At 45.5% G+C, this 18,832-nt stretch overlaps 1 protein-coding gene across 2 annotated transcripts in view; it reads left to right on the top strand.

Moving 5' to 3' along the window:
- The window catches only part of AOPEP (aminopeptidase O (putative)), a 1,648,611-nt gene that overhangs the window by 783,934 nt on the left and 845,845 nt on the right, over positions 1 to 18,832 (top strand). The window lies entirely within an intron of this gene.

Below are 18,832 nucleotides of genomic sequence, written 5' to 3'. Positions count from 1 at the left end.
CGCCTCTCAAACATGAGACATCCACAAATAAAATTAAATCAACCAAATTTAGTCATACCTCCTCAATATCAGAACTTTTGGTGCATAATTATTTTACATTAGTGCAATCATGATCAACAACATTCACCCCACCATCACCTTCATGTTCCTGGCAATGATAAAAGTAGCTAGATTAAGCATTTCACAGATTCTGATTTGTAAATCTGCTGTTTGTCATATGCCGAGATTCATGAAGGTTAAAAGTATCACCACGGAATGAGGCAATCACACTATTAAAGTGTGACCCATAACAATCGATTCACTCTGAGCAATTGCAATAGCTGTCACTGCTGGGAGATGCATACATTCAGGCAATGCAGCGGCAACTGGATCTAGGATCCACAAAAATATGCAGTAGGTCTTTTTGCAATCCTATGATGCTCTGCAACAACAGAAAGTGAGCATCCTTCTTTTCATGACAGTAAATAAAATTATTTTTCATAATCAGGCATTCTTTAAGCTGGTGCCATACACAAAGTGTATCTTAGTTCCAGGAAGGCTTTTATGCATTGGTCATTCCAAGGTACTGAATCTCACTATAAGTCAATCTCTATAATGGTTTTGCAATCAAGGAAAAGTTAGGAATCCACTGACCTCAGTAGCCAACCATTCGTAGAAACAGCCTCACTCATCTCTGTGTGGATTCATTTTCAGAATTGCAATCTGAATTTGATGTTCCAGATAAGTAACTTCTGTCTGACAAAATTGTAATGCTGTGGAAGAAACCTGCTACCCATTATCAGACAAATCAATCAATAATGCAATGATGTCCAACTTACAGCCCTCTTTTGTTCATGCAGCAATCATCAAATCTTCAACGTATTGCACCAAAACTGACTCACAACATAACTTAAAGGACTTCAAGTCCCTTTAAAGTATTTTGGAGAAAATTTAATTATATTCTATATACCCTTGTAGGATCCCATTTGAAAACAGTTCTATACCTTTAAATCTGAACACAAATGTATACTGTCTGTCCTCGTGTAGAGGAATAATGAAAAATGCGGAATACAAATCAGTCACTGCAAACAACTCTGCATCTGCTAGAATTTGAAACAAAATTACTTCTGGATTCGGTAATATGGGACTTCTATCACATCGACTTTCTCAATCTTGAACTATTGTCCATTTCCCAGTAGGCTTTTTCAAGGCCATTAGAGGTGAATGGCATGGGCTTTCCAAAACATTTTTTAGAATGCCTTGTTCTGCCATCTTCTGAATCACAGATGCAATCCCTTTCTCAGTTTCAAGACAAAGTCCATATTGAGGAATGCATGGATACACTGCGTCTGGTTTCACTGTAATCTGCACTGTCTTTGCACTTTCAGTAAACCTAATGACTTTTCCAATAAAATTAGAAACTTCCCCTTTCACTGTGTGTCTTATATCTGGAGGTAAGTACTCATCTGTGAGAACCGGGAATAGACAATTCTATACTTCTTTTCTCAAAATCAGGATCTTTTGTTTGAATGTAGACACCATCTGCTGTACAATAAATTACTCAATTTAACTTACACAATAAGTCATGACCTAGCAGATTTATTGAAATGATATTGCTAATCAAGGAATTGCGTTTATTAATGGCTGAACCTATTTTCACTGGAACATTTGCTGACAAGTAGTTAACCATTTGTTTACTTGAAATGCCTACTACTTGGACTTCTTTTCCCAAGTAACTTCTACCGGTCTAACTGTTGAGCAGGTAGCTCCAGTATCAACCAAAATTGATATGGGATAGCTATTTACTACTCCTTCTACAAATGGGCTATGCTGCTCTATCTCTAAGACTGCACCAAGCATGAAATTCTCCTCCCCACTCAATCACATCATTATGCCTGACTCTGTCTCTTCAGAACCCCAAGGGGAGTTACAAACTGTGGAAAGAAAATACTAATCACTGATTTTCTCATTTGAGTTTGAAATGCATTTTGCTTAAATTGGAAATTCAGTGGAATCTGTTGTGGAAGAAGAACCACCAAAGTCATAGTTTTGTAGAACTGCCTTACATTCTGCATTAAAGCTGGCGGGCTGGGATCATTGACTTATTCATCCCATTCTGTGCTATGGGAATCCTATTAATTTGCATAGGGTTCATTTGAAATTCATTAGCATAGGCTTTACATTAAATTACAATTTTATTTCCAGTTCTCCTCTTTACCACATATGTGACAAGCTCCAGATATCACCATACCATTGTTAGAATAATTATTAAAACCTTTACTTGTACCTCAACAACGACCTCCACCTCTCAGAGGACCCTGAAACTGGGCACCATTTCCCTGAGACACCATACCTTGCCATCCTTGCCGAAAGAATTCATTCTGTGTCAACATAAATTTTGCCTTGGACAATTTCTTTTTAGATGCATAATATTCGCTACAATATTTTGCAGCAGACACAATTTCCTTGAGTGACTTTGCTTGCCAACGCATTACACTTTGCTGAAGCTGTAAACTCAATTCCTGATGCAATTCAACACAAAAGCTGAAACAAGACCTGATGCGCCTTCCTTCATTGGATTTTGCATTCCACTCTATTGCCTGTAAATCTGCATCAGTCTATCATAATATTCATGAACCAACTCCTATGCATTTTCTGCAGTCCTCATAATTTTTCACCAATTATCATGTTTTGCTGGAAACTTTCTCCTCATAAACTCAATACCTTCAGCATATTTATCCATAGCCATGTGTGAAGGCTTATAACTAGGTGGAACTCTATGCGGTTCCTCATCTTGCAACTTCACTACCACCATACATTCAGGCCACAAATCCTTTTGTTCCATGATTGACAACAATGCATCGAGTCTTTCCTCAACAAGACATGAAACAGTTAACAGTTCTTTCCACTTCAGTATAGCATTTCTAAGGTTCTTCTCTGAGCTTTGGAATTTTTTCTAAAACAGTCTGTAAATCCTGTCTGCTCCATGGTACATGATCATAAGTTCCTCGTTGAGCTTCTGTCAATGGAAATTTTCCTTCCACAGTATTACACTCACAGTCACTCATAACTCTCCTTCCTTCATTCTTGAATGGCTCAGAAATCAATTCCCGCTTATACATTTCCACATTCTCCCAATCTCTAATCATTTGGACAATTATTCTTAAATTTGTCCCTAACTTTATATCTCATTTCCTGTTTGTTCAATTATATATGGCTTACAAATTCTTCTTTCGTTCAAATCGACTCCCATGTCATTCACTACTCTTTCAAGATTCACACGTTTTTCCAAATCATCACAAGGCAATTCGAGAATCCTTTTTTGATCAGCATTTCAATCAATAATTTGTTTCAAATTCAATTTACTTGTGCAAGCACCATCCCGAACAACTGCTGTCCCACTTTTCGGTGAAAATACTAATATAAAATTCCTATCTCCGAACCCAACTCAAGTTCACCAACCTCATTATAAAGTGGTAAAGTAGTCACAGTCAACAATCCATCCATTAATTCATCCTTTTCATCTGAATCACTATTTTTAATTTCTTTTTTATGTGTCCTTTACAATATCAATGGCAATTACAGGAAACACTCGCTCTTTTTCCTTAATTTCAGTACCCCACGTCATTTTCTGCAAACACAACCTAGTATCCATGCAATCATGTACAACCTTCCCAACCTGACCTTTCAACTTTTTCTGTTGTACCTTTGTATTGGCTACCAAATCCCATTTGCACAATGCTTCAAACTACACTGTTTTTTTTTGTAGTTTTGTGTCAAATAATCTACGTCTCAAGTAAGCAAGTTTCTTCAATACAAATATATCCTTCTCAGGAAACTGTAACTTCTTGTTATTCGTAGTAGATTTGTGGCACTTTATAAGCCATAAACAAGTCTGCATGCTAGAATTTACAAACATCTAGTAAGCAGGAATTCTAACTGGTGGGGAGGTTGTCACGCTGTCAGTGAGCCATCTCTAGATTTACCCAGATTCATGATTCACCCAGATTCATGATTCACACCAATTGTAATTCTAAATAAGCTTTACACTATACCACATGATTAGGCACCAATGTAATCACAATCATTCATAGACGAAAAACAACAAACAATAAATCCTCTGTCGGTGTACTGGGAAACGGATGGAAATCAAACTCAAAATAAGAGGGAAGTAGCTCTACCCAACCACATACACATGGAGCTAGTCTTCGACGGGCAACAACTGGAATCCGTGTAATTTACCATTCTGCACAGAATAAACCACCACTGTTCACCTCTTAATTAGTGGTCACTCACAACAAGACTACTGAGGAATTCATAAACTTCCACTTGTATTTAAACCTGGCGTCACCCCTTTTAACCGCAGACACCTCTATCTTACTCAAGTTCTCCCAAAAATCCAATCATAAAATACACAGTGCAACACAAATAAATCATTATCAATATTTAATAATGAACTTTCAACAGTCTATAATATGCCACCTATGCAGCCAATGACACAATATGGACACAATCACCAAAACACATAAACACCCATCAATAATTACACCACGCAGGACATACCACCCTATTAATACTCATCAATTTAACCTTCTGAACTGCACCACCAGATCACCTCCATCAGTCTCCCAATATCTGGGAGGTTCACCACACCACGGAATGTCCACAAACCACCACTCCAGGATTCTCCAACTTGAGGATCTAATTATTCACAAATTAGCCTCCTAATTAGCACTAATTAACACGTATTAGCCTCTGCTCACATTCCTCCACTAGAAACTGTTGACGCTAAACTCCTAATTAATTAAAGAGGGTCAAAGGGCAGAAAAGGAAGACTCCTGAACTTTAATACTCAATCAAGGCCATTAAGAAAACCTGCACAACAAGGCTTTTCCAGTTGCCACTATTTGTGGATTTATTCAAATAATTATATTGTTACAGAAAGCAAAGTCATTAGAGTCATGGCAATTAGCGTAAAACCAAAATCATCTCAATGCAAAATGCCATGTGCCTTTAAGAAATTAAGCACTTTTGGTAAATAATCCAAGTAATAATTGTAAACTTAAATTACAAAGGACCACATGCATATAGCCATCTCGAAGCAACGATCAGGAAAGTCTAAAAGCGTAAGAAGAAAATTCGCTCTTCATCAAATAACACATCTTTTATAATGTTCTGGACAAAGAAAACCCACAAATGTATAGCACAATTTTACGTAAATGGGCAGCACTGAAAATGTTACTTGTGCAGCGAACTAATCATCTGTTAAATTAAAAAAAACACATACTTGCACATTATCTTCATTTAATGTAAATGACATTGTTTCACAGAAGAAATTGTATGGTTTATAAATGCAAAAACAGGAGAAAACAAAGAACTGCTCCTGCACAATCATAACAACTGAGTTTTAGCCCACAACCTTGCAAAGTTTCGAAATAAGTACAATCCCTTCCCGGGAAGCTAGATATAAGATGCATTTACGTACCGGGACAGAAACCTTGGTTTGTAGATGAATTTCAATGATTTTCTGAAATCAAATAAAAACCCATGAACGTGTGCAGCTCATGCACAAGAAATAAAAAAGCACTTTTAAAAACGTGGCCAAGTGCAGCCTGGTTATGCTAATTAAAACAAGCCTCAATTTGATATTAGTTTTGTAATATAATATTTTAAGTTCACGTCAAGCCTTTCTTTCTGACAAGTATGTGTAAGTATAGCATGTTTTTAGATGTTCTAATGGTCTTGTGTAATAAATATGTTCCTAGCAAATTACCAATACATCAATATTCAAGCAAAGCTCATTCCAAGAAACAAAAACAGGGTACATAGAAAAGCCAGAGGCCTATAAATGGTAGTTGATACAGAAGACCAACATTTTTTTTTTGCATGTCTAGTTGAGAGAGACACAAAGGATTGATGGTGGAGCCATTTTTTATTTACAAGTGTGAAATGGGAAGACAATGAAAGAAGACGATGCACTTAGTAGATGAGATGCAAAACGGAAAATATTGTTTTACTGTCTAGAGGCTAGACTATGTAAACAGACTTATCAGATGAGGAGAGTTAGAAAGCATTCTCCAAAGCATTGCACGAAGATGACAGTGTGTGTGTGCAATACAAGAAGCAGGTAATGGCAAAAATGAAACAACGTAGATAGAACTTAGGAAAACAAGAGGGGCTCGGATGGGGGGAGTTTGGAAACAGACAGAAAATGAGCTAGGAATCACAGAAGGAGCTCCCCTGTAGTTGTAAGGGGAAAATACCATATTAAACGAAAATGAAATAAAGCGTGAAATGGAAGAAAAAACATAACCGAACAAAGAAGTGAGGTTAAAAAAATGAAAACAAAAAGCATATGAAAACGGAAGCATAAATCCCAGTGTCCTAGAAGACCACAGTGAATTAATGAAAGGCATACTTGAACAGTACCCCAACAATGTCCTTAGGTGTGCCAATGTGTAATGAGATAGGGTCCTTGTTGGACGCCACACACTCCTGGTACCACAGCAGATGGGATGGCATTGGTGCAGGAGAAGTTTTAGGAGTCCACTCTAACTGATTCTGTGGTACCAACGAGAGAACGCTTCTTTGTGGAACCCCATGATCTACTTGACCTCTCAGAATGGCTGCACAACCAGCATTTTAACCTGGCACACGAGGACAGTTGCATAGGGTGGCACAAAGTTAAGTGCAACAGAACTGCAGCCACTTACTTAGAAGCACACTGAGCCGCCCACAGTTTCTTGCCTCTCACTAGTATAATATTGGGAGGCATAAATATTCTCCTGCCACTAAGGCATGAAAGGAAATTAGTTCTTCCTTTTTAGGTCTCGCTTGCGAACGCAGCGCGAAGCGCTGCTGTCTGCCATGAGATCTATTGTTGCTGACTTGCCTCGGAAGTGGGACAGGAGATGGGCACGCGCAGGTTCTTGGCGGATTTGAGTTGGTGTATGCGCACGTGCACACACGCGATGTGCACATCTCCTGTCCCGCTTCCGATAACATGCCAGCCCCGTTGGAGGCTCCGTGTGGGCTATTGTTGGCGCAAAGTGTACTTTTGCAATTCTGAGCAACAATAGCCCTCACGGAGCCCCCCCAGCCCTTCTTTACTCACCGGGCTCCTCCTCGCGGCTGCAGCACTTCTGTTGCGGGGCTTCCCTGCACTCCTGGGAGCCCCGCGCTGCTGTGGTCATCCTCGGCCGCCGCATTCTTCACCCGGGCCCCCTCCTGGGACCCGTGGCTTCTCTTCACTCCGGCCGCCACCGCGGGGCTCTCCCTTCAACATGGGAGCCCCGCGTTAGCACGGCACGCCGGTTTCTGTTTTTGCCGGAGCAGGCACCGCCCACGTCCCGGGCAAGGGCGCCTGACTTCCGGCTTGAAGACTAGTTAACATTTTGCGACAGAGCAAGTCAGCATCCCCCAAAGTGGGTGGACAGGAATGTCATTCGCCCATGATTGGCTGTTACAGAGATGTCCCTGTAACCTACAGGTCATAGGTCATGACAACTGCAGTGCTGACTCTGCCTTTCTTTCGTCCAAGGAAGATAATGTGTTCGATACTAACACCCCTTGTTCACAGTACTGGAAAGCTGTGAGCATGTGATACAAAGTACCATGAGAAAATATATTGTTATTAATGTTAGTTTTATTATTAATATTATCATTTCAACAAGAACTTAATGAGAACATAACACAATCCAGACTCTCTCTGAGCTAAACAATTTAAGGACACTAAACTTGCTTTTTTTAAACTATTTAAGAGAAAAAGCCCAGTGATGGACTTGAGAACTGACTTCTAGGCTCATCCAGAGGAGAGAGCCAAGCAGTTCAAGTGAATCCCTTCTCAGAAACTCATCCATAGAACATTAATGGCCAACAGCAGCTCTGTCGGTGAGGAGGGCCCGCCACAGATATTTAGAGCAGCAGCTGCAGTTCCTTGAAGGTGGGTGAACGTTTGGCAGCACTGTGGCTCTCACACGAACTAATAACAATAAAGTGGTGTTTTAATAGTGCTTTCTCAAACTACAGTCAATAACAGGCGTCAAGCAGATCAGGATCAAGGCGCGTTAACCTTCTGCACTATCTTGCTGCGGTTGGAACCTGGGGTCTGTAGATTATACACACAGCTCTGCAGCAGGCGCATTGACTATCTCAGCTATCGTGGCGGAATTCAAGCAAAGAGCCTGTAAGTCATCCACAAATGCCTGTAGAAGGCACGTCAAATTTCCGGGCTAGTACGCTGGGGTTTAAACCCGTGACAGGCAAGCTGCACGTGAATCTGTGCAGGAGGCGCATTCACCCACTGAGCTAGCGTCCACTGTGGCCAGTCCAGTTCTGTACCGCGTGCGGGATAGGACTGGACAGCTGCAGGTGGGGGTGCTCGGTCTGTGCGGTGTCGAACATATCCTAGCGTGCCCTGGCCTAGGAATGGAGTCCACGTCTGTCATCGCGCGCGCACAACTTAACATGTTCTAAAAGCGCTGACCCCGACGGGCGATGGGTGCACAGGGCATGTTTACAAGGTCATTTCACGAGCTATTCTGTCGCACCGATATCGCAGGCTCAGCATCCGCTCAGCTACAACAAGCGCCTAGAATCCAAACTTTCACAGTGTGCTCTCTACTGAATGGATCAACGGCCCCCTGCCCGACCAACCCCCGTTAGATCATGCACACCCGACCTTCAGCAAAAGGCTTCCCTCCCACCGTTTCTTATTCCTGTCTTCCCGTAGCTCTACAGGCGCCCTACCCTACGTCAGACGTAAGTTGCTTGCACAGGTCAGTGTTTTTTCTGTTAATTGTAGGACTTGTAGTCCTCCGTGCACAAGGGGAAAACAAGAACAAAGTCTCAGGATACAAATTTTCATCTCTTCTACTTTTCAGAAAACGCCTAAATGCCTATCTTTTTTCGCTTTAACTCACTTCCTTTCCTTTAAACTAACCCGCCTTTTAGCTATAGCGCCTAGATACCTTCGGGTGGTTTGTCGTGCTTTGCAAATTCCCAATATAACATAACAATGGCTTATGACGCACAATACTGGCTGAGCTTTGAGCAGCTAGGGCTTATAGGCGGTTCAATTGACAATTCTGTAGCACATACAAGTGCCTAATCATGTCAGACTATTGATGTAGGCGCCCTGGGTTATATACGCGACCGCACTGTGTGCTCATGGACGAATACCCCAATCTCCCGAGCATGAAATGGCAACTGTCAACACAGGGAGTGCTGAGAACCGTGCTAAAACGCGTGGTTAGGCGCTATATACATAGATTAACATTTAAGCATAGGCGCACTTGACCGCATTGTGTGCTCCTGGACGAATCGCCTAATCTGCCTGAATGTACTGAACATCAGTTCTCAACTGTCAAACAAGCATTTGCAATGCAATAGGTCTCGCATTTACGCGCGTTTGAGCTATTGGCATTGTAAATGACAATGCCTTTTATTTATGTTGTGGTTTTTTAAATATAAATAAAAGGCATTGTCATTTACAATTACAATAGCTTAAACTCTCACAAATGCGAGACCTATTGCATTGCAAATGCTTGTTATATATGTGGATAGCTTACTGCCATTCATGCCAGAGTCACTCTGTGGTTTGGCAGAATCTCCATGCACACACTCACTAGCTAACAGCTGACAGAGGCAGGACCCCCCACGTTATTGTGCCACCAGCATTGAAAAGGTAAAGAGCCTATTGTGGTGAACACTGCCGGGTAGGTGAGAGACACATTTCCTCCAGCGCCAAAGAATGACATCAGGCCTAGAGGGTCTATGGCTTGCAGACTCTGGCAGTGCAGAATCTCTCGACTGGTGGGTGTCTATAGTATATATTTTTAGGTTTGGCCTCGAGACAGATTTAGTTGTATCACCAACCTCATGTTTTCACATGAATGATAATAAATATATCTGGACACATACAAACATAGAAGGGCTTTCGATCATCCCTCTTCACCCACTGGCCTGTTCAAATATTATTCACATTTTACTCATACCCACCAACACATCATTATGAGTGATAGCATTTTGTCCTTGCACATGTGCACATGCACCCCAAAAGTAGTCCTTTTCAATGCTCATGCAGGTTAGCCAATCCCTGCTTGCTTTTCATTGTTTTTTATTTTTTTGCGAAGGGTTACTTTTTATTTATTTTTGTTGCAAACACATGCACGCCACCTTTAGACATTTTGACATTTTATTAATTTAATACTTGTGCACTTTTAATATGTGTTGCATAAAAAACCTATTTTAAAAAACGCATGCTTGCCGAGGCTAGACCTGTTGGCTTTCCAGTACTAGTTTAAGCTAGCCTTCTCTTCTCCAGAAAAAATATAATAAAAATGCATAAAGACATGTATACGCAGAGGTGCTTTTGTTGAGTCCTCTTGATCCATTTGGGTGTTCAAGTGTCATTTACAATTTTTTCCCTGCCCACCACTGCCTCAAGAACGTGCAGTGGGTCAGCCCACGTGAGCAATTGTCGTTCTCTCTGATGTGAGTAATGGCATTATGCTCTTGCAAATGTGCATATCCGCCTATAAAGTAGTCCAGTTCAGTGTCATGGCTGGTGGGACGATATCTGTTTTCGTTTTATGTTTTGTTATTTATTTTTGTAATGGATCATATTTACTTTTTTTTCTGCAAACGCAAGGCATAATTTAGAGTTTGGTGAATGGGTTACTCCATCACAAATGTGACAGCCTTACATTATATCCTATGGCACTTGTGATGTGGTGGATGAGATACCATGCCTTATGTGATGGAGTAACCCGTCCACCATACTCTAAATCATGTCCTGTGTTTGCAACAAAAAAAAAATAAGTTCCATGTGTGAGTTGCCTATACAGGCCATGTTTACCTTGTATTCTCGTACTTGTAATACCTTTTTCTAAATCAGATTATACGTTCTAGACTACAAGTCCCAACATGGGCAGGAAAAATAATGAGGAGTTAGGCTACTCGTGGGAACCATAACAGTTCGGACACAGGAATTGTCTACTTTGTATGTATGGCAGAGTAGAAGTGGGCAGTTCTGTGGACATTATTTTCCCGGACGTTGTGTTCTGAGTAACAATCCCTTTCCTATCACAACGTTTTTATTTGGAAGAGTCTTTTTTCTTTTTGTATTTGAAACTTTCATTAATACTTCAGAATACCATTATGTCGGATTCCCAATAAAGCTTCAATAAAAGGGTTGACAGTTGGGTTTATTCAAGATGTTTTTGTAGTTTGGAGATCGCATTTGAAGTTAGAGTAACCAATCTGTAAAAGTTAAAGATTGTGAAACCTCATTGAATATTAAGTTAATATAAATGAAGATAATACCACAAGAAAGTTTCAGATCTTTAATGTTCGTTTTATTGCCCCCCAGTATGTGCATGTATTGCTGTATGCGTGGGTGCACGTGGGTTTGTGGCTGAAAGTGCCTGCGCAGCAATGCCTCCAAAGCCAAATCTGAAGGCCACGCACCTTCATGTCATTTGCTTTAACAAGCTGATTGGATCAAGGCAACACCTGTAGAGCTGAGCGCTGAAAATTAAAATTCACGAGGCCTGCCAATGAATTGTGGGGATCTGATTCCGCCCAATCAAGTTTTGTGACTCCTTCCCTGTAAAACATCCATTGGGGGACGTATTGGAATTTAAGGTGTGTTCTACCTCAAAAGCATGTTAAAGAGAAATTGGAGATTCTCCCTAAGTGCTATTATATCAATGTGAGTTGAATCCAGATGTGTTGTGGACCTGAAAAGTGTGTGTGTTTGTGTGTTTAATTATATCAGTTCTGAGATGAAAGAGCTCCCTGAGCCTATGCCTTTAAATTAACACTGAAGGACAAAAAGGCTGAGAGGAGGGGCCTGTTTACATATTCAGAGCCAATCAGCTCCTCTCCCAGGTGTGACGTGACCATTTGGTTAGCCTATTAAAATACCACAGCTGTAAGAAATCTAAAGATCACAAGGTGTAGGCAGGAAATAATACCCACCAGAATGAGGAGACTCTTAGGTCCACATTACATAGTATCGCCATTGGCACCCCACAGCCCCCCCTCTAACAAAATACATTACCCAATAATAACACACTCTCAGACTGTTTGATTGGGTACAAAATGCTGCAGGTTTATTACATACACCGTTATGTAATAGGTGGGTTATCTTACGGGCGATCCAAGGGCAGGCAACCAACTGGGCCGCCTGCCCGCCTGATGAGCCGGGCAGCACTGGGGCGAACCCCGCCTTTGCTGCCGTCCAAGTGATTCTCTTCCAGGATCACGTGACCGTTGGTAACTTCTACTCACGCCCCTTCCCGGAGCAGAGCGTAGCATAGCAAACCCCCCGGTTGTTCAGGCCCACAACCGCCCGAAGGACTAGCTGGGCGCCGACACGGCTTCCGGGACCCTCCCACGAGGCTCCTCGGATTTGGCTCCGGCACCCCCTATGGTGCCGCGCAGAGGTACCCTTGGTACCGGCCTGCTTCCAGATCGCCCTGTAACTCCGCCTGCAACGAAAAAAGGAAATATTAGAATATTCTCACCCCCACCTGCCAACCACGCCGGGTAAGCGGTAGGGAGGGATGTGGCGTGCGGGGCGACAAGAGGTCGCCGGCATGGTGGGGGAGAGCTATATAGTCTCCCCCCACGGCCAGAGGAGCCCCGGAAGTGACGCCCATTGCGTCACTTCCGGGCAGGAAAGAGAGGAGGGGGACAGCGGCCGGAGTCCTTGCCCCCCCCAGGAGGGGGCGGGGAGGGGTGACCGGTGCCCAGGCGACACTAGGGCGCCGACCGCTCTAGTGCCCCCCTGCGGGGGACACGGTCAGCGGCACAGTATCGCCATTGGCACCCCACAGTCCCCCCTCCAACAAAATACATCACCCAATAATAGCACACACTCAGACTGTTTGATTGGGTACAAAATGCTGCAGGTTTATTACATACACCGTTATGTAATAGGTGGGTTATCTTACGGGCGATCCAAGGGCAGGCAACCAACTGGGCCGCCTGCCCGCCTGATGTGCCGGGCAGCACTGGGGCGAACCCAGTCTTTGCTGCCGTCCAAGTGATTCTCTTCCAGGATCACGTGACCGTTGGTAACTTCTACTCACGCCACTTCCCGGGTCGGAGCGTAGCATAGCAAACCCCCCGGTTGTTCAGGCCCACAACCGCCCGAAGGACTAGCGGGGCGCCAACACGGCTTCCGGGACCCTCCCACGAGGCTCCTCGGATTTGGCTCTTGCACCCCCTATGGTGCCGCGCAGAGGTACCCTTGGTACCGGCCTGCTTCCAGATCGCCATGTAACTCCGCCACAGCTCTGGAGGCGGCCACCGTCGCCGCCAGAGCCCCCCACCCATGCAGCTATAGTCTTACCTGCCACCTCTCCTGTCTGGAGCTTCCTGCAAACCAGATAAAAGGGAACCATCCCTGCTCGTTATAGATGGCCCCATCTACATCCCAAGCCCTTGACGCTATCCTGAGTCAGATAGTGCCTGCTGAAACAAGAGACCTGTCAGGCCTGGGGAGTTGTGCCAAGGGCAATTCACCCCATGCGTGAAAGTTCCACTGCTTCACTTGCCTCAGCCCCGAGCCAGCTCAGGGTGGGGCGACGGCCGACCCCCAGGCTCGCAAGGCCCCGTTTATGTGCTGATCTCACCTAGCTATCGTTCTCCTAGCACTGGGTGCGCCTGGAAACCTGCGTGCCCCTCTATGGGACAGCAGCCCGCTAGCTAGGTGACGACTACCCCACCCGCCTGGCTGCTCTGGCTATTCTGGCGAGGGGGGTTCTATTTAACCTATGAGCAGTCCCTTTGTTTGCTAAATCCTGACAAGCAGGAGTGTTCATAACTGAAGTGTGTGGCCATGGGCAAGGGACTCTCATGCCCTTGCCATGTATCCCTTATTCCATATGGGAATTATGCCAGTTCAGCTCACCTGTGGAGAAACCGCCCAGGCATACTGGCTTAGAGAATCTGTCTGATTTAAGCAGTGCGCATTGCCCGCGGCACGGTCCAAGCATTGCGGATTGGCTGAGTACTACTGTACCCATCCTAGAATGCTCCCGGCTAAGAGGGTGTCCCTGGGAGGGGGTAGGGGGGGGAGGGGGGTTACCCACCGCCAGCCCCAAGCATCCCTAGCGGTGACAAGTTACCTGCTCCGTTGAAGTTTAGTTTAGTTACACACTGGGCGTGCCAACTGTTCTCTTGACCTAGTGTCCCCTTTTGTTGACACGCTGCTACCCCTTTTTTGGGGCGGCAGCACACTATGTTGGCTGACCACAACCTCCCCAAGCGAGGTACCAGTGTCAGTATCCCAGGTTCCCAGTTTCCTGCTAGCTCCAGTACACTACTAGTGGTTCCGCTGGGAGGTACCACAAACCGCAGTGGTCATCCGAACCTTAAGGAGTGCCCCATTCTCACCTGGGCGCACCTCTAAATGATAGTGGTTTCACACAGCTGTAAGGCTAGAGAGACACCTCTTAAACCTATCTACTAGATTTGCTACTCGGCACCCTTATGGTTGGAGCTCTTTGTTTACGCAGCGCGCCTGCCCCCCCTGGCACGATGTTGCTGAAGAGCCGGGGTCTGTTACCTTAAATGTCTGAGGTGAGGGGTTAAGGAACCCCGACAGGTAATAACAACTGAAGGATGTATGTACTTCTGCCAATGCCTGACAGCGGCCCAGCTGTGCCCCAAGACCTCGCAGAACTCGCACCCTTGGGCTGTTAGCCGGTGGTATGGCAGGCTGTAGTTTAGCTGCTCATGACATTGCTTCCGTGTCTAAACCCCAACACCGTGTCTCATTACATGCCAGTGCCTTTGGCTTAACAATGCTTGTTAGTTGCATAAGAAAAATGACGCAAAATCCTAGCTTCCCTGCGTAGCCTACTGCGGCTGCTTCAATTCTGACCTGGTGGGACTGTCTAATTAACATGTTGAACCTTCCTCAACCATCTCCCTTCGATGAATAGCGAGCTCCCCGCGAATGAACCAACACACTAATCAACTTCCGCAACAGCAAGCAGGTCACATACACGTGCTCAAGGCACGGGAGCGGGAGCCCTTTGGGAACGAAGTGGTGACGCACAATCCCCGCCATGGAGACAAAATGTTTTACCTCGTTGTACTGCGAGATCGGTGCATGCAGGAACAACATAACTAGCCTTTGCCCACCCTGGGCCAGACCATAACTTTAGTCCAAATTGGGTAATGTCACTGATCAAGTCTGTGATGTCATGTGTGACCTCTCCCCCTGTGCTCTGTGTGATATTGGCCCTCCTAGGTGTGGGCAGAGCCCCGGGAAGTATACATGGGTTCTAGGCTGATAATGCACCCTTGTTCGTGGAGAAAGCTGAAGTCATGCTTGCCGGTACCCGGACAAAACCAACTACCCTTTTACCCTTTTTCGACAGCACCACATGCATTAAAAGACATTTATAAGGTCCACATGCCTAACTCCTGATGTCCAACGGACCTGGTAGGCCAGGGGCGAAAACTCACTAAATGGAATAATACGAAAGTCTTCTCTCGGCGCATGCAACAGAGGTGACGGCAGGACACAGAGGTTTATACCGACAACCCGATTTAGTCTGAACAGCCCGGTACCTTAAGTATAGGCGATGGGCGACTGCAAACTCCAAGCCTTGTGTGATGCGCACACCTTGCGCTGAGGGGGGGGAACAGGCGCGTGCTGGCTTCGCCTCATAATGAGCGCGCCACTCAATGATCCATGGTGCCCTCATCAAACTGCACCCCAAAGGCGCCCCAAGCAACAGCTGCATCTAGAGAGAGCACTGCCCTCCCCTACTCGGGGACGGGGGGCCCGAATCTGCCACTCTCGAGCACAGGACACCAACGATGTGAAACGCCCCAAAATGGCTTTGGTGTAGTAGTATACTGACACTGCAACGATTCTGGACAGGAGGCACATGTGCTAGCAAAGAACACAGTCTCTTACAAATTGGCGCCAACCAAGTACAAGTCTCTTTTTACTCTTCTCAACCTGTGAGAGCCAGACTAACACCAACGGTCGCACTACCGACCCACGCGCTCCGATTCAAGAGCCCCGTGTCCCTCCCTGAAAAGTTTAACCATGCGCCGCTTGGGCCATGTGTTCCACCCTTGCGACATCACTAAAAGTTTTCTTTTAGATCAAAACAGAACCTCCTATATGCTAGTTGATAGAGTCACCTATTAATTTCATTACTATTATTGAGCTGCTGCTGTGCAACCGTATTGCAAAACACGTCACCATCCGCCGAATATTGTATGGAAACACGTTTAGAATTTGGAGGAGTATGCCCGTGCACTGTCAATAACTTCCCAAAGTGGGCATGAAAGAGCTGGACTGTATAAAATGCAAAGCTGTTCCAAACAGATGCCCCCAAATAAGGTTCTGCCAAGGGCAACTGATAATACTACCGCATGTGCTGTTGTGCACGTGTATGCACTCCTGACCTGGTTTGGAAACTATATGAATTGTCCCACTGTGGCGCCACCGTCCCCTTTCGCGGAGTGACAACTTACTCGGTTCACCATGCAACTGCCCTTGTTGATTAATACAGCCACTAGATGCCCTTGCCTGTCAGTCACAAACCCTGCCAACATAATGCCCAGCATCATGTTGGGGGGGGGGGGGGGAGGGGGGAGTACCATGTACCAGTTTGCGTTTCCAACATACCTTCACAGCGGCTCCCGTTTGTGTAAAGTATGTGTCACTGTCCTGGTAAGGCATACCCAGAAACCCGTCCCAACCCCCACAAGTTGACCAACCCTCTATCCCAAATTGGCCTATTCGGTGTAAACATTAAAACAATGCCATAGTTGTGGTCTGCACGATAGAGCAGAGGATTGGGGATCTGTAGGAACGGCATGCATTCTTTACCATATTGTAATGCTCCTAGTATCCTGATTGTGCTACTACAGTGACAAAAGTGGCCCCGAGCCTGTATGTGGAGCACACAATCAACTTAATCGCAAATCACTCCCCCCTCCCCTAGTCATGGACCAAGAGGGGATGGAAAAGGCCATGGCCCTTCAAAGGTACGACATTTGAAAGGGATAGTCCTGTTCAATAATACCACATTCTGCTTCCCCGTTACATTCCAAGGCAAGGCCAAATGTTGTAGACCCTGGGGAGAAGGGGTTTGCCCTGAATCAACGTTTTGCGATTTGAGCCAAGACTCGGACCACATGCTGCAGGCACGGAAATGTGCACTTGTATAATAAGCAGTTGAGAACCCTGCCTCCTGTGCATTTCAGCGCGGGAACAATGTTGGTTAAAAACGTACCCCCGAGTACCTTTGGTGCCCCGGGAAACTACTATTATAATTAACCTGGTGCAGTCTGAGCAAAAAGTTCCTCTCATATATACCAAAACGTGGTTTGAAGGAGAAAGTTTTTTCCTGAAAAGATGACCAGGGATGCCTAGACTTTCGATTGTGTTTTTTTTTTTTTTAAACAAAAAAAAAACGATGCAGCGTCAATCCTGTTTTTAAATGGTCTGCTGTCTGTAAAATTAACCACAGCCGTACTGTAGCGCTGGCCTGCGCATAGCCTTCCCCTGTACGTGTCCCAGGACCCGTTGCGGCCGTGGAACCGTCGTACCACCGTGCAGCTGTACCCACACGAACGACACAGCGCCTGCAGGGAGACACATTAATCGTGGCCAAAAATTTGGCCATATATGCTATTACGTCCCCCCACTATGTCCATTCTGTGGGAGGGGGGGGGGGAGGAAGCCAGGCGAGTGTTATGAGCCCTGCCCCGCCGCCCACCAGCGTTCGCCCCCTTCCCTAAATGCCTTTGATCATGCACAAGAAAATGCTTCCCTATAGTACATATAAAATATCCGTTTCCAAAATAGCAAAATTGCAAGGGTCACAATTTTAGGGGTGACCCCCCGGTAACATAGCGCTGCCTGCCTTAAGAACCTATTTTGCCCGCCAAATCGTTGCAAAGGCTGCAGCATCCTGATGTTCCCAGTTGGGCCTCCCATCCAAGTACTAACCAGGCCCGACCCTGCTTAACTTTCAAGATGAACCATGAACGTGCAAATTCCTGAGGGGCTGGCTGCGTGTGTGAGGCTGCCTGACTAACGCTTACTCACGATCCTCGGCAAACGCAGGGGGCCCAAAGAGCAACACTAGCAAGCCTTGCAAATTCCCCCCGAGCCGTTGGCGTCGTCGTGTCCCACCAATGATCGATAATGGGCGGTAGGCAGTCGTGGCACCACACAAATCTTCCTTTACTACATTGAAGCAGCACACACGCTCCGCTAAGCATCGTGATTGATGTGGGTTTGGTAATGACTCAAGTGTAATGAAAACCAACACACTCACGGGGCACACCGGCACCGCTGTGGCAAAGTGGGTAGAACATTGCAAAATCCACATCATCCGATCCGAGTGGCCACAACCATTAGATCCTGTTTAGACTCACAATGTTTGTGTAACACCCGGTGCACCTCCGCGCGCCGCGGTCAGGTGCGAGGGAGCCTGGCCCCGATTCCGATGATTCCCGGGGGGAGAAGGAAGAAGCAGTAGTGGCTGGTACTGCGAGTAGGCCACCGTGGTCCAAGGTCCGAGGCTGACGGGGCCGGACATTAAACATGGCCCCCGCGGCCATGAACCAGTGCAGGCTGAGGCGGCCTCCCTGCCAGGTGACAATCTAGGCGAGAGGCTCGTGCCTACAGTGATTCCGGGCAAATCACCCGGTCTCCCCACCCCACAAATGGATGCGTCTGCCACAATGCAACTAACATATGCTACTGGAAAGGCGCCTCAAACCTTTACGGTCGAGGTCGCGCTATAAACATTACAAATAACCTACAATAGAGTCTGGGTTGCTCCCTGCTGCGTGGCCAAGG

Source organism: Triturus cristatus, chromosome 2_1 (genome assembly GCF_964204655.1).
Source record: "Triturus cristatus chromosome 2_1, aTriCri1.1, whole genome shotgun sequence".
Taxonomy (NCBI): domain Eukaryota; kingdom Metazoa; phylum Chordata; class Amphibia; order Caudata; family Salamandridae; genus Triturus; species Triturus cristatus.
The sequence above is the reverse complement of the archived record's forward strand: the minus strand, read 5'-3'. Positions and strand labels throughout refer to the sequence as shown.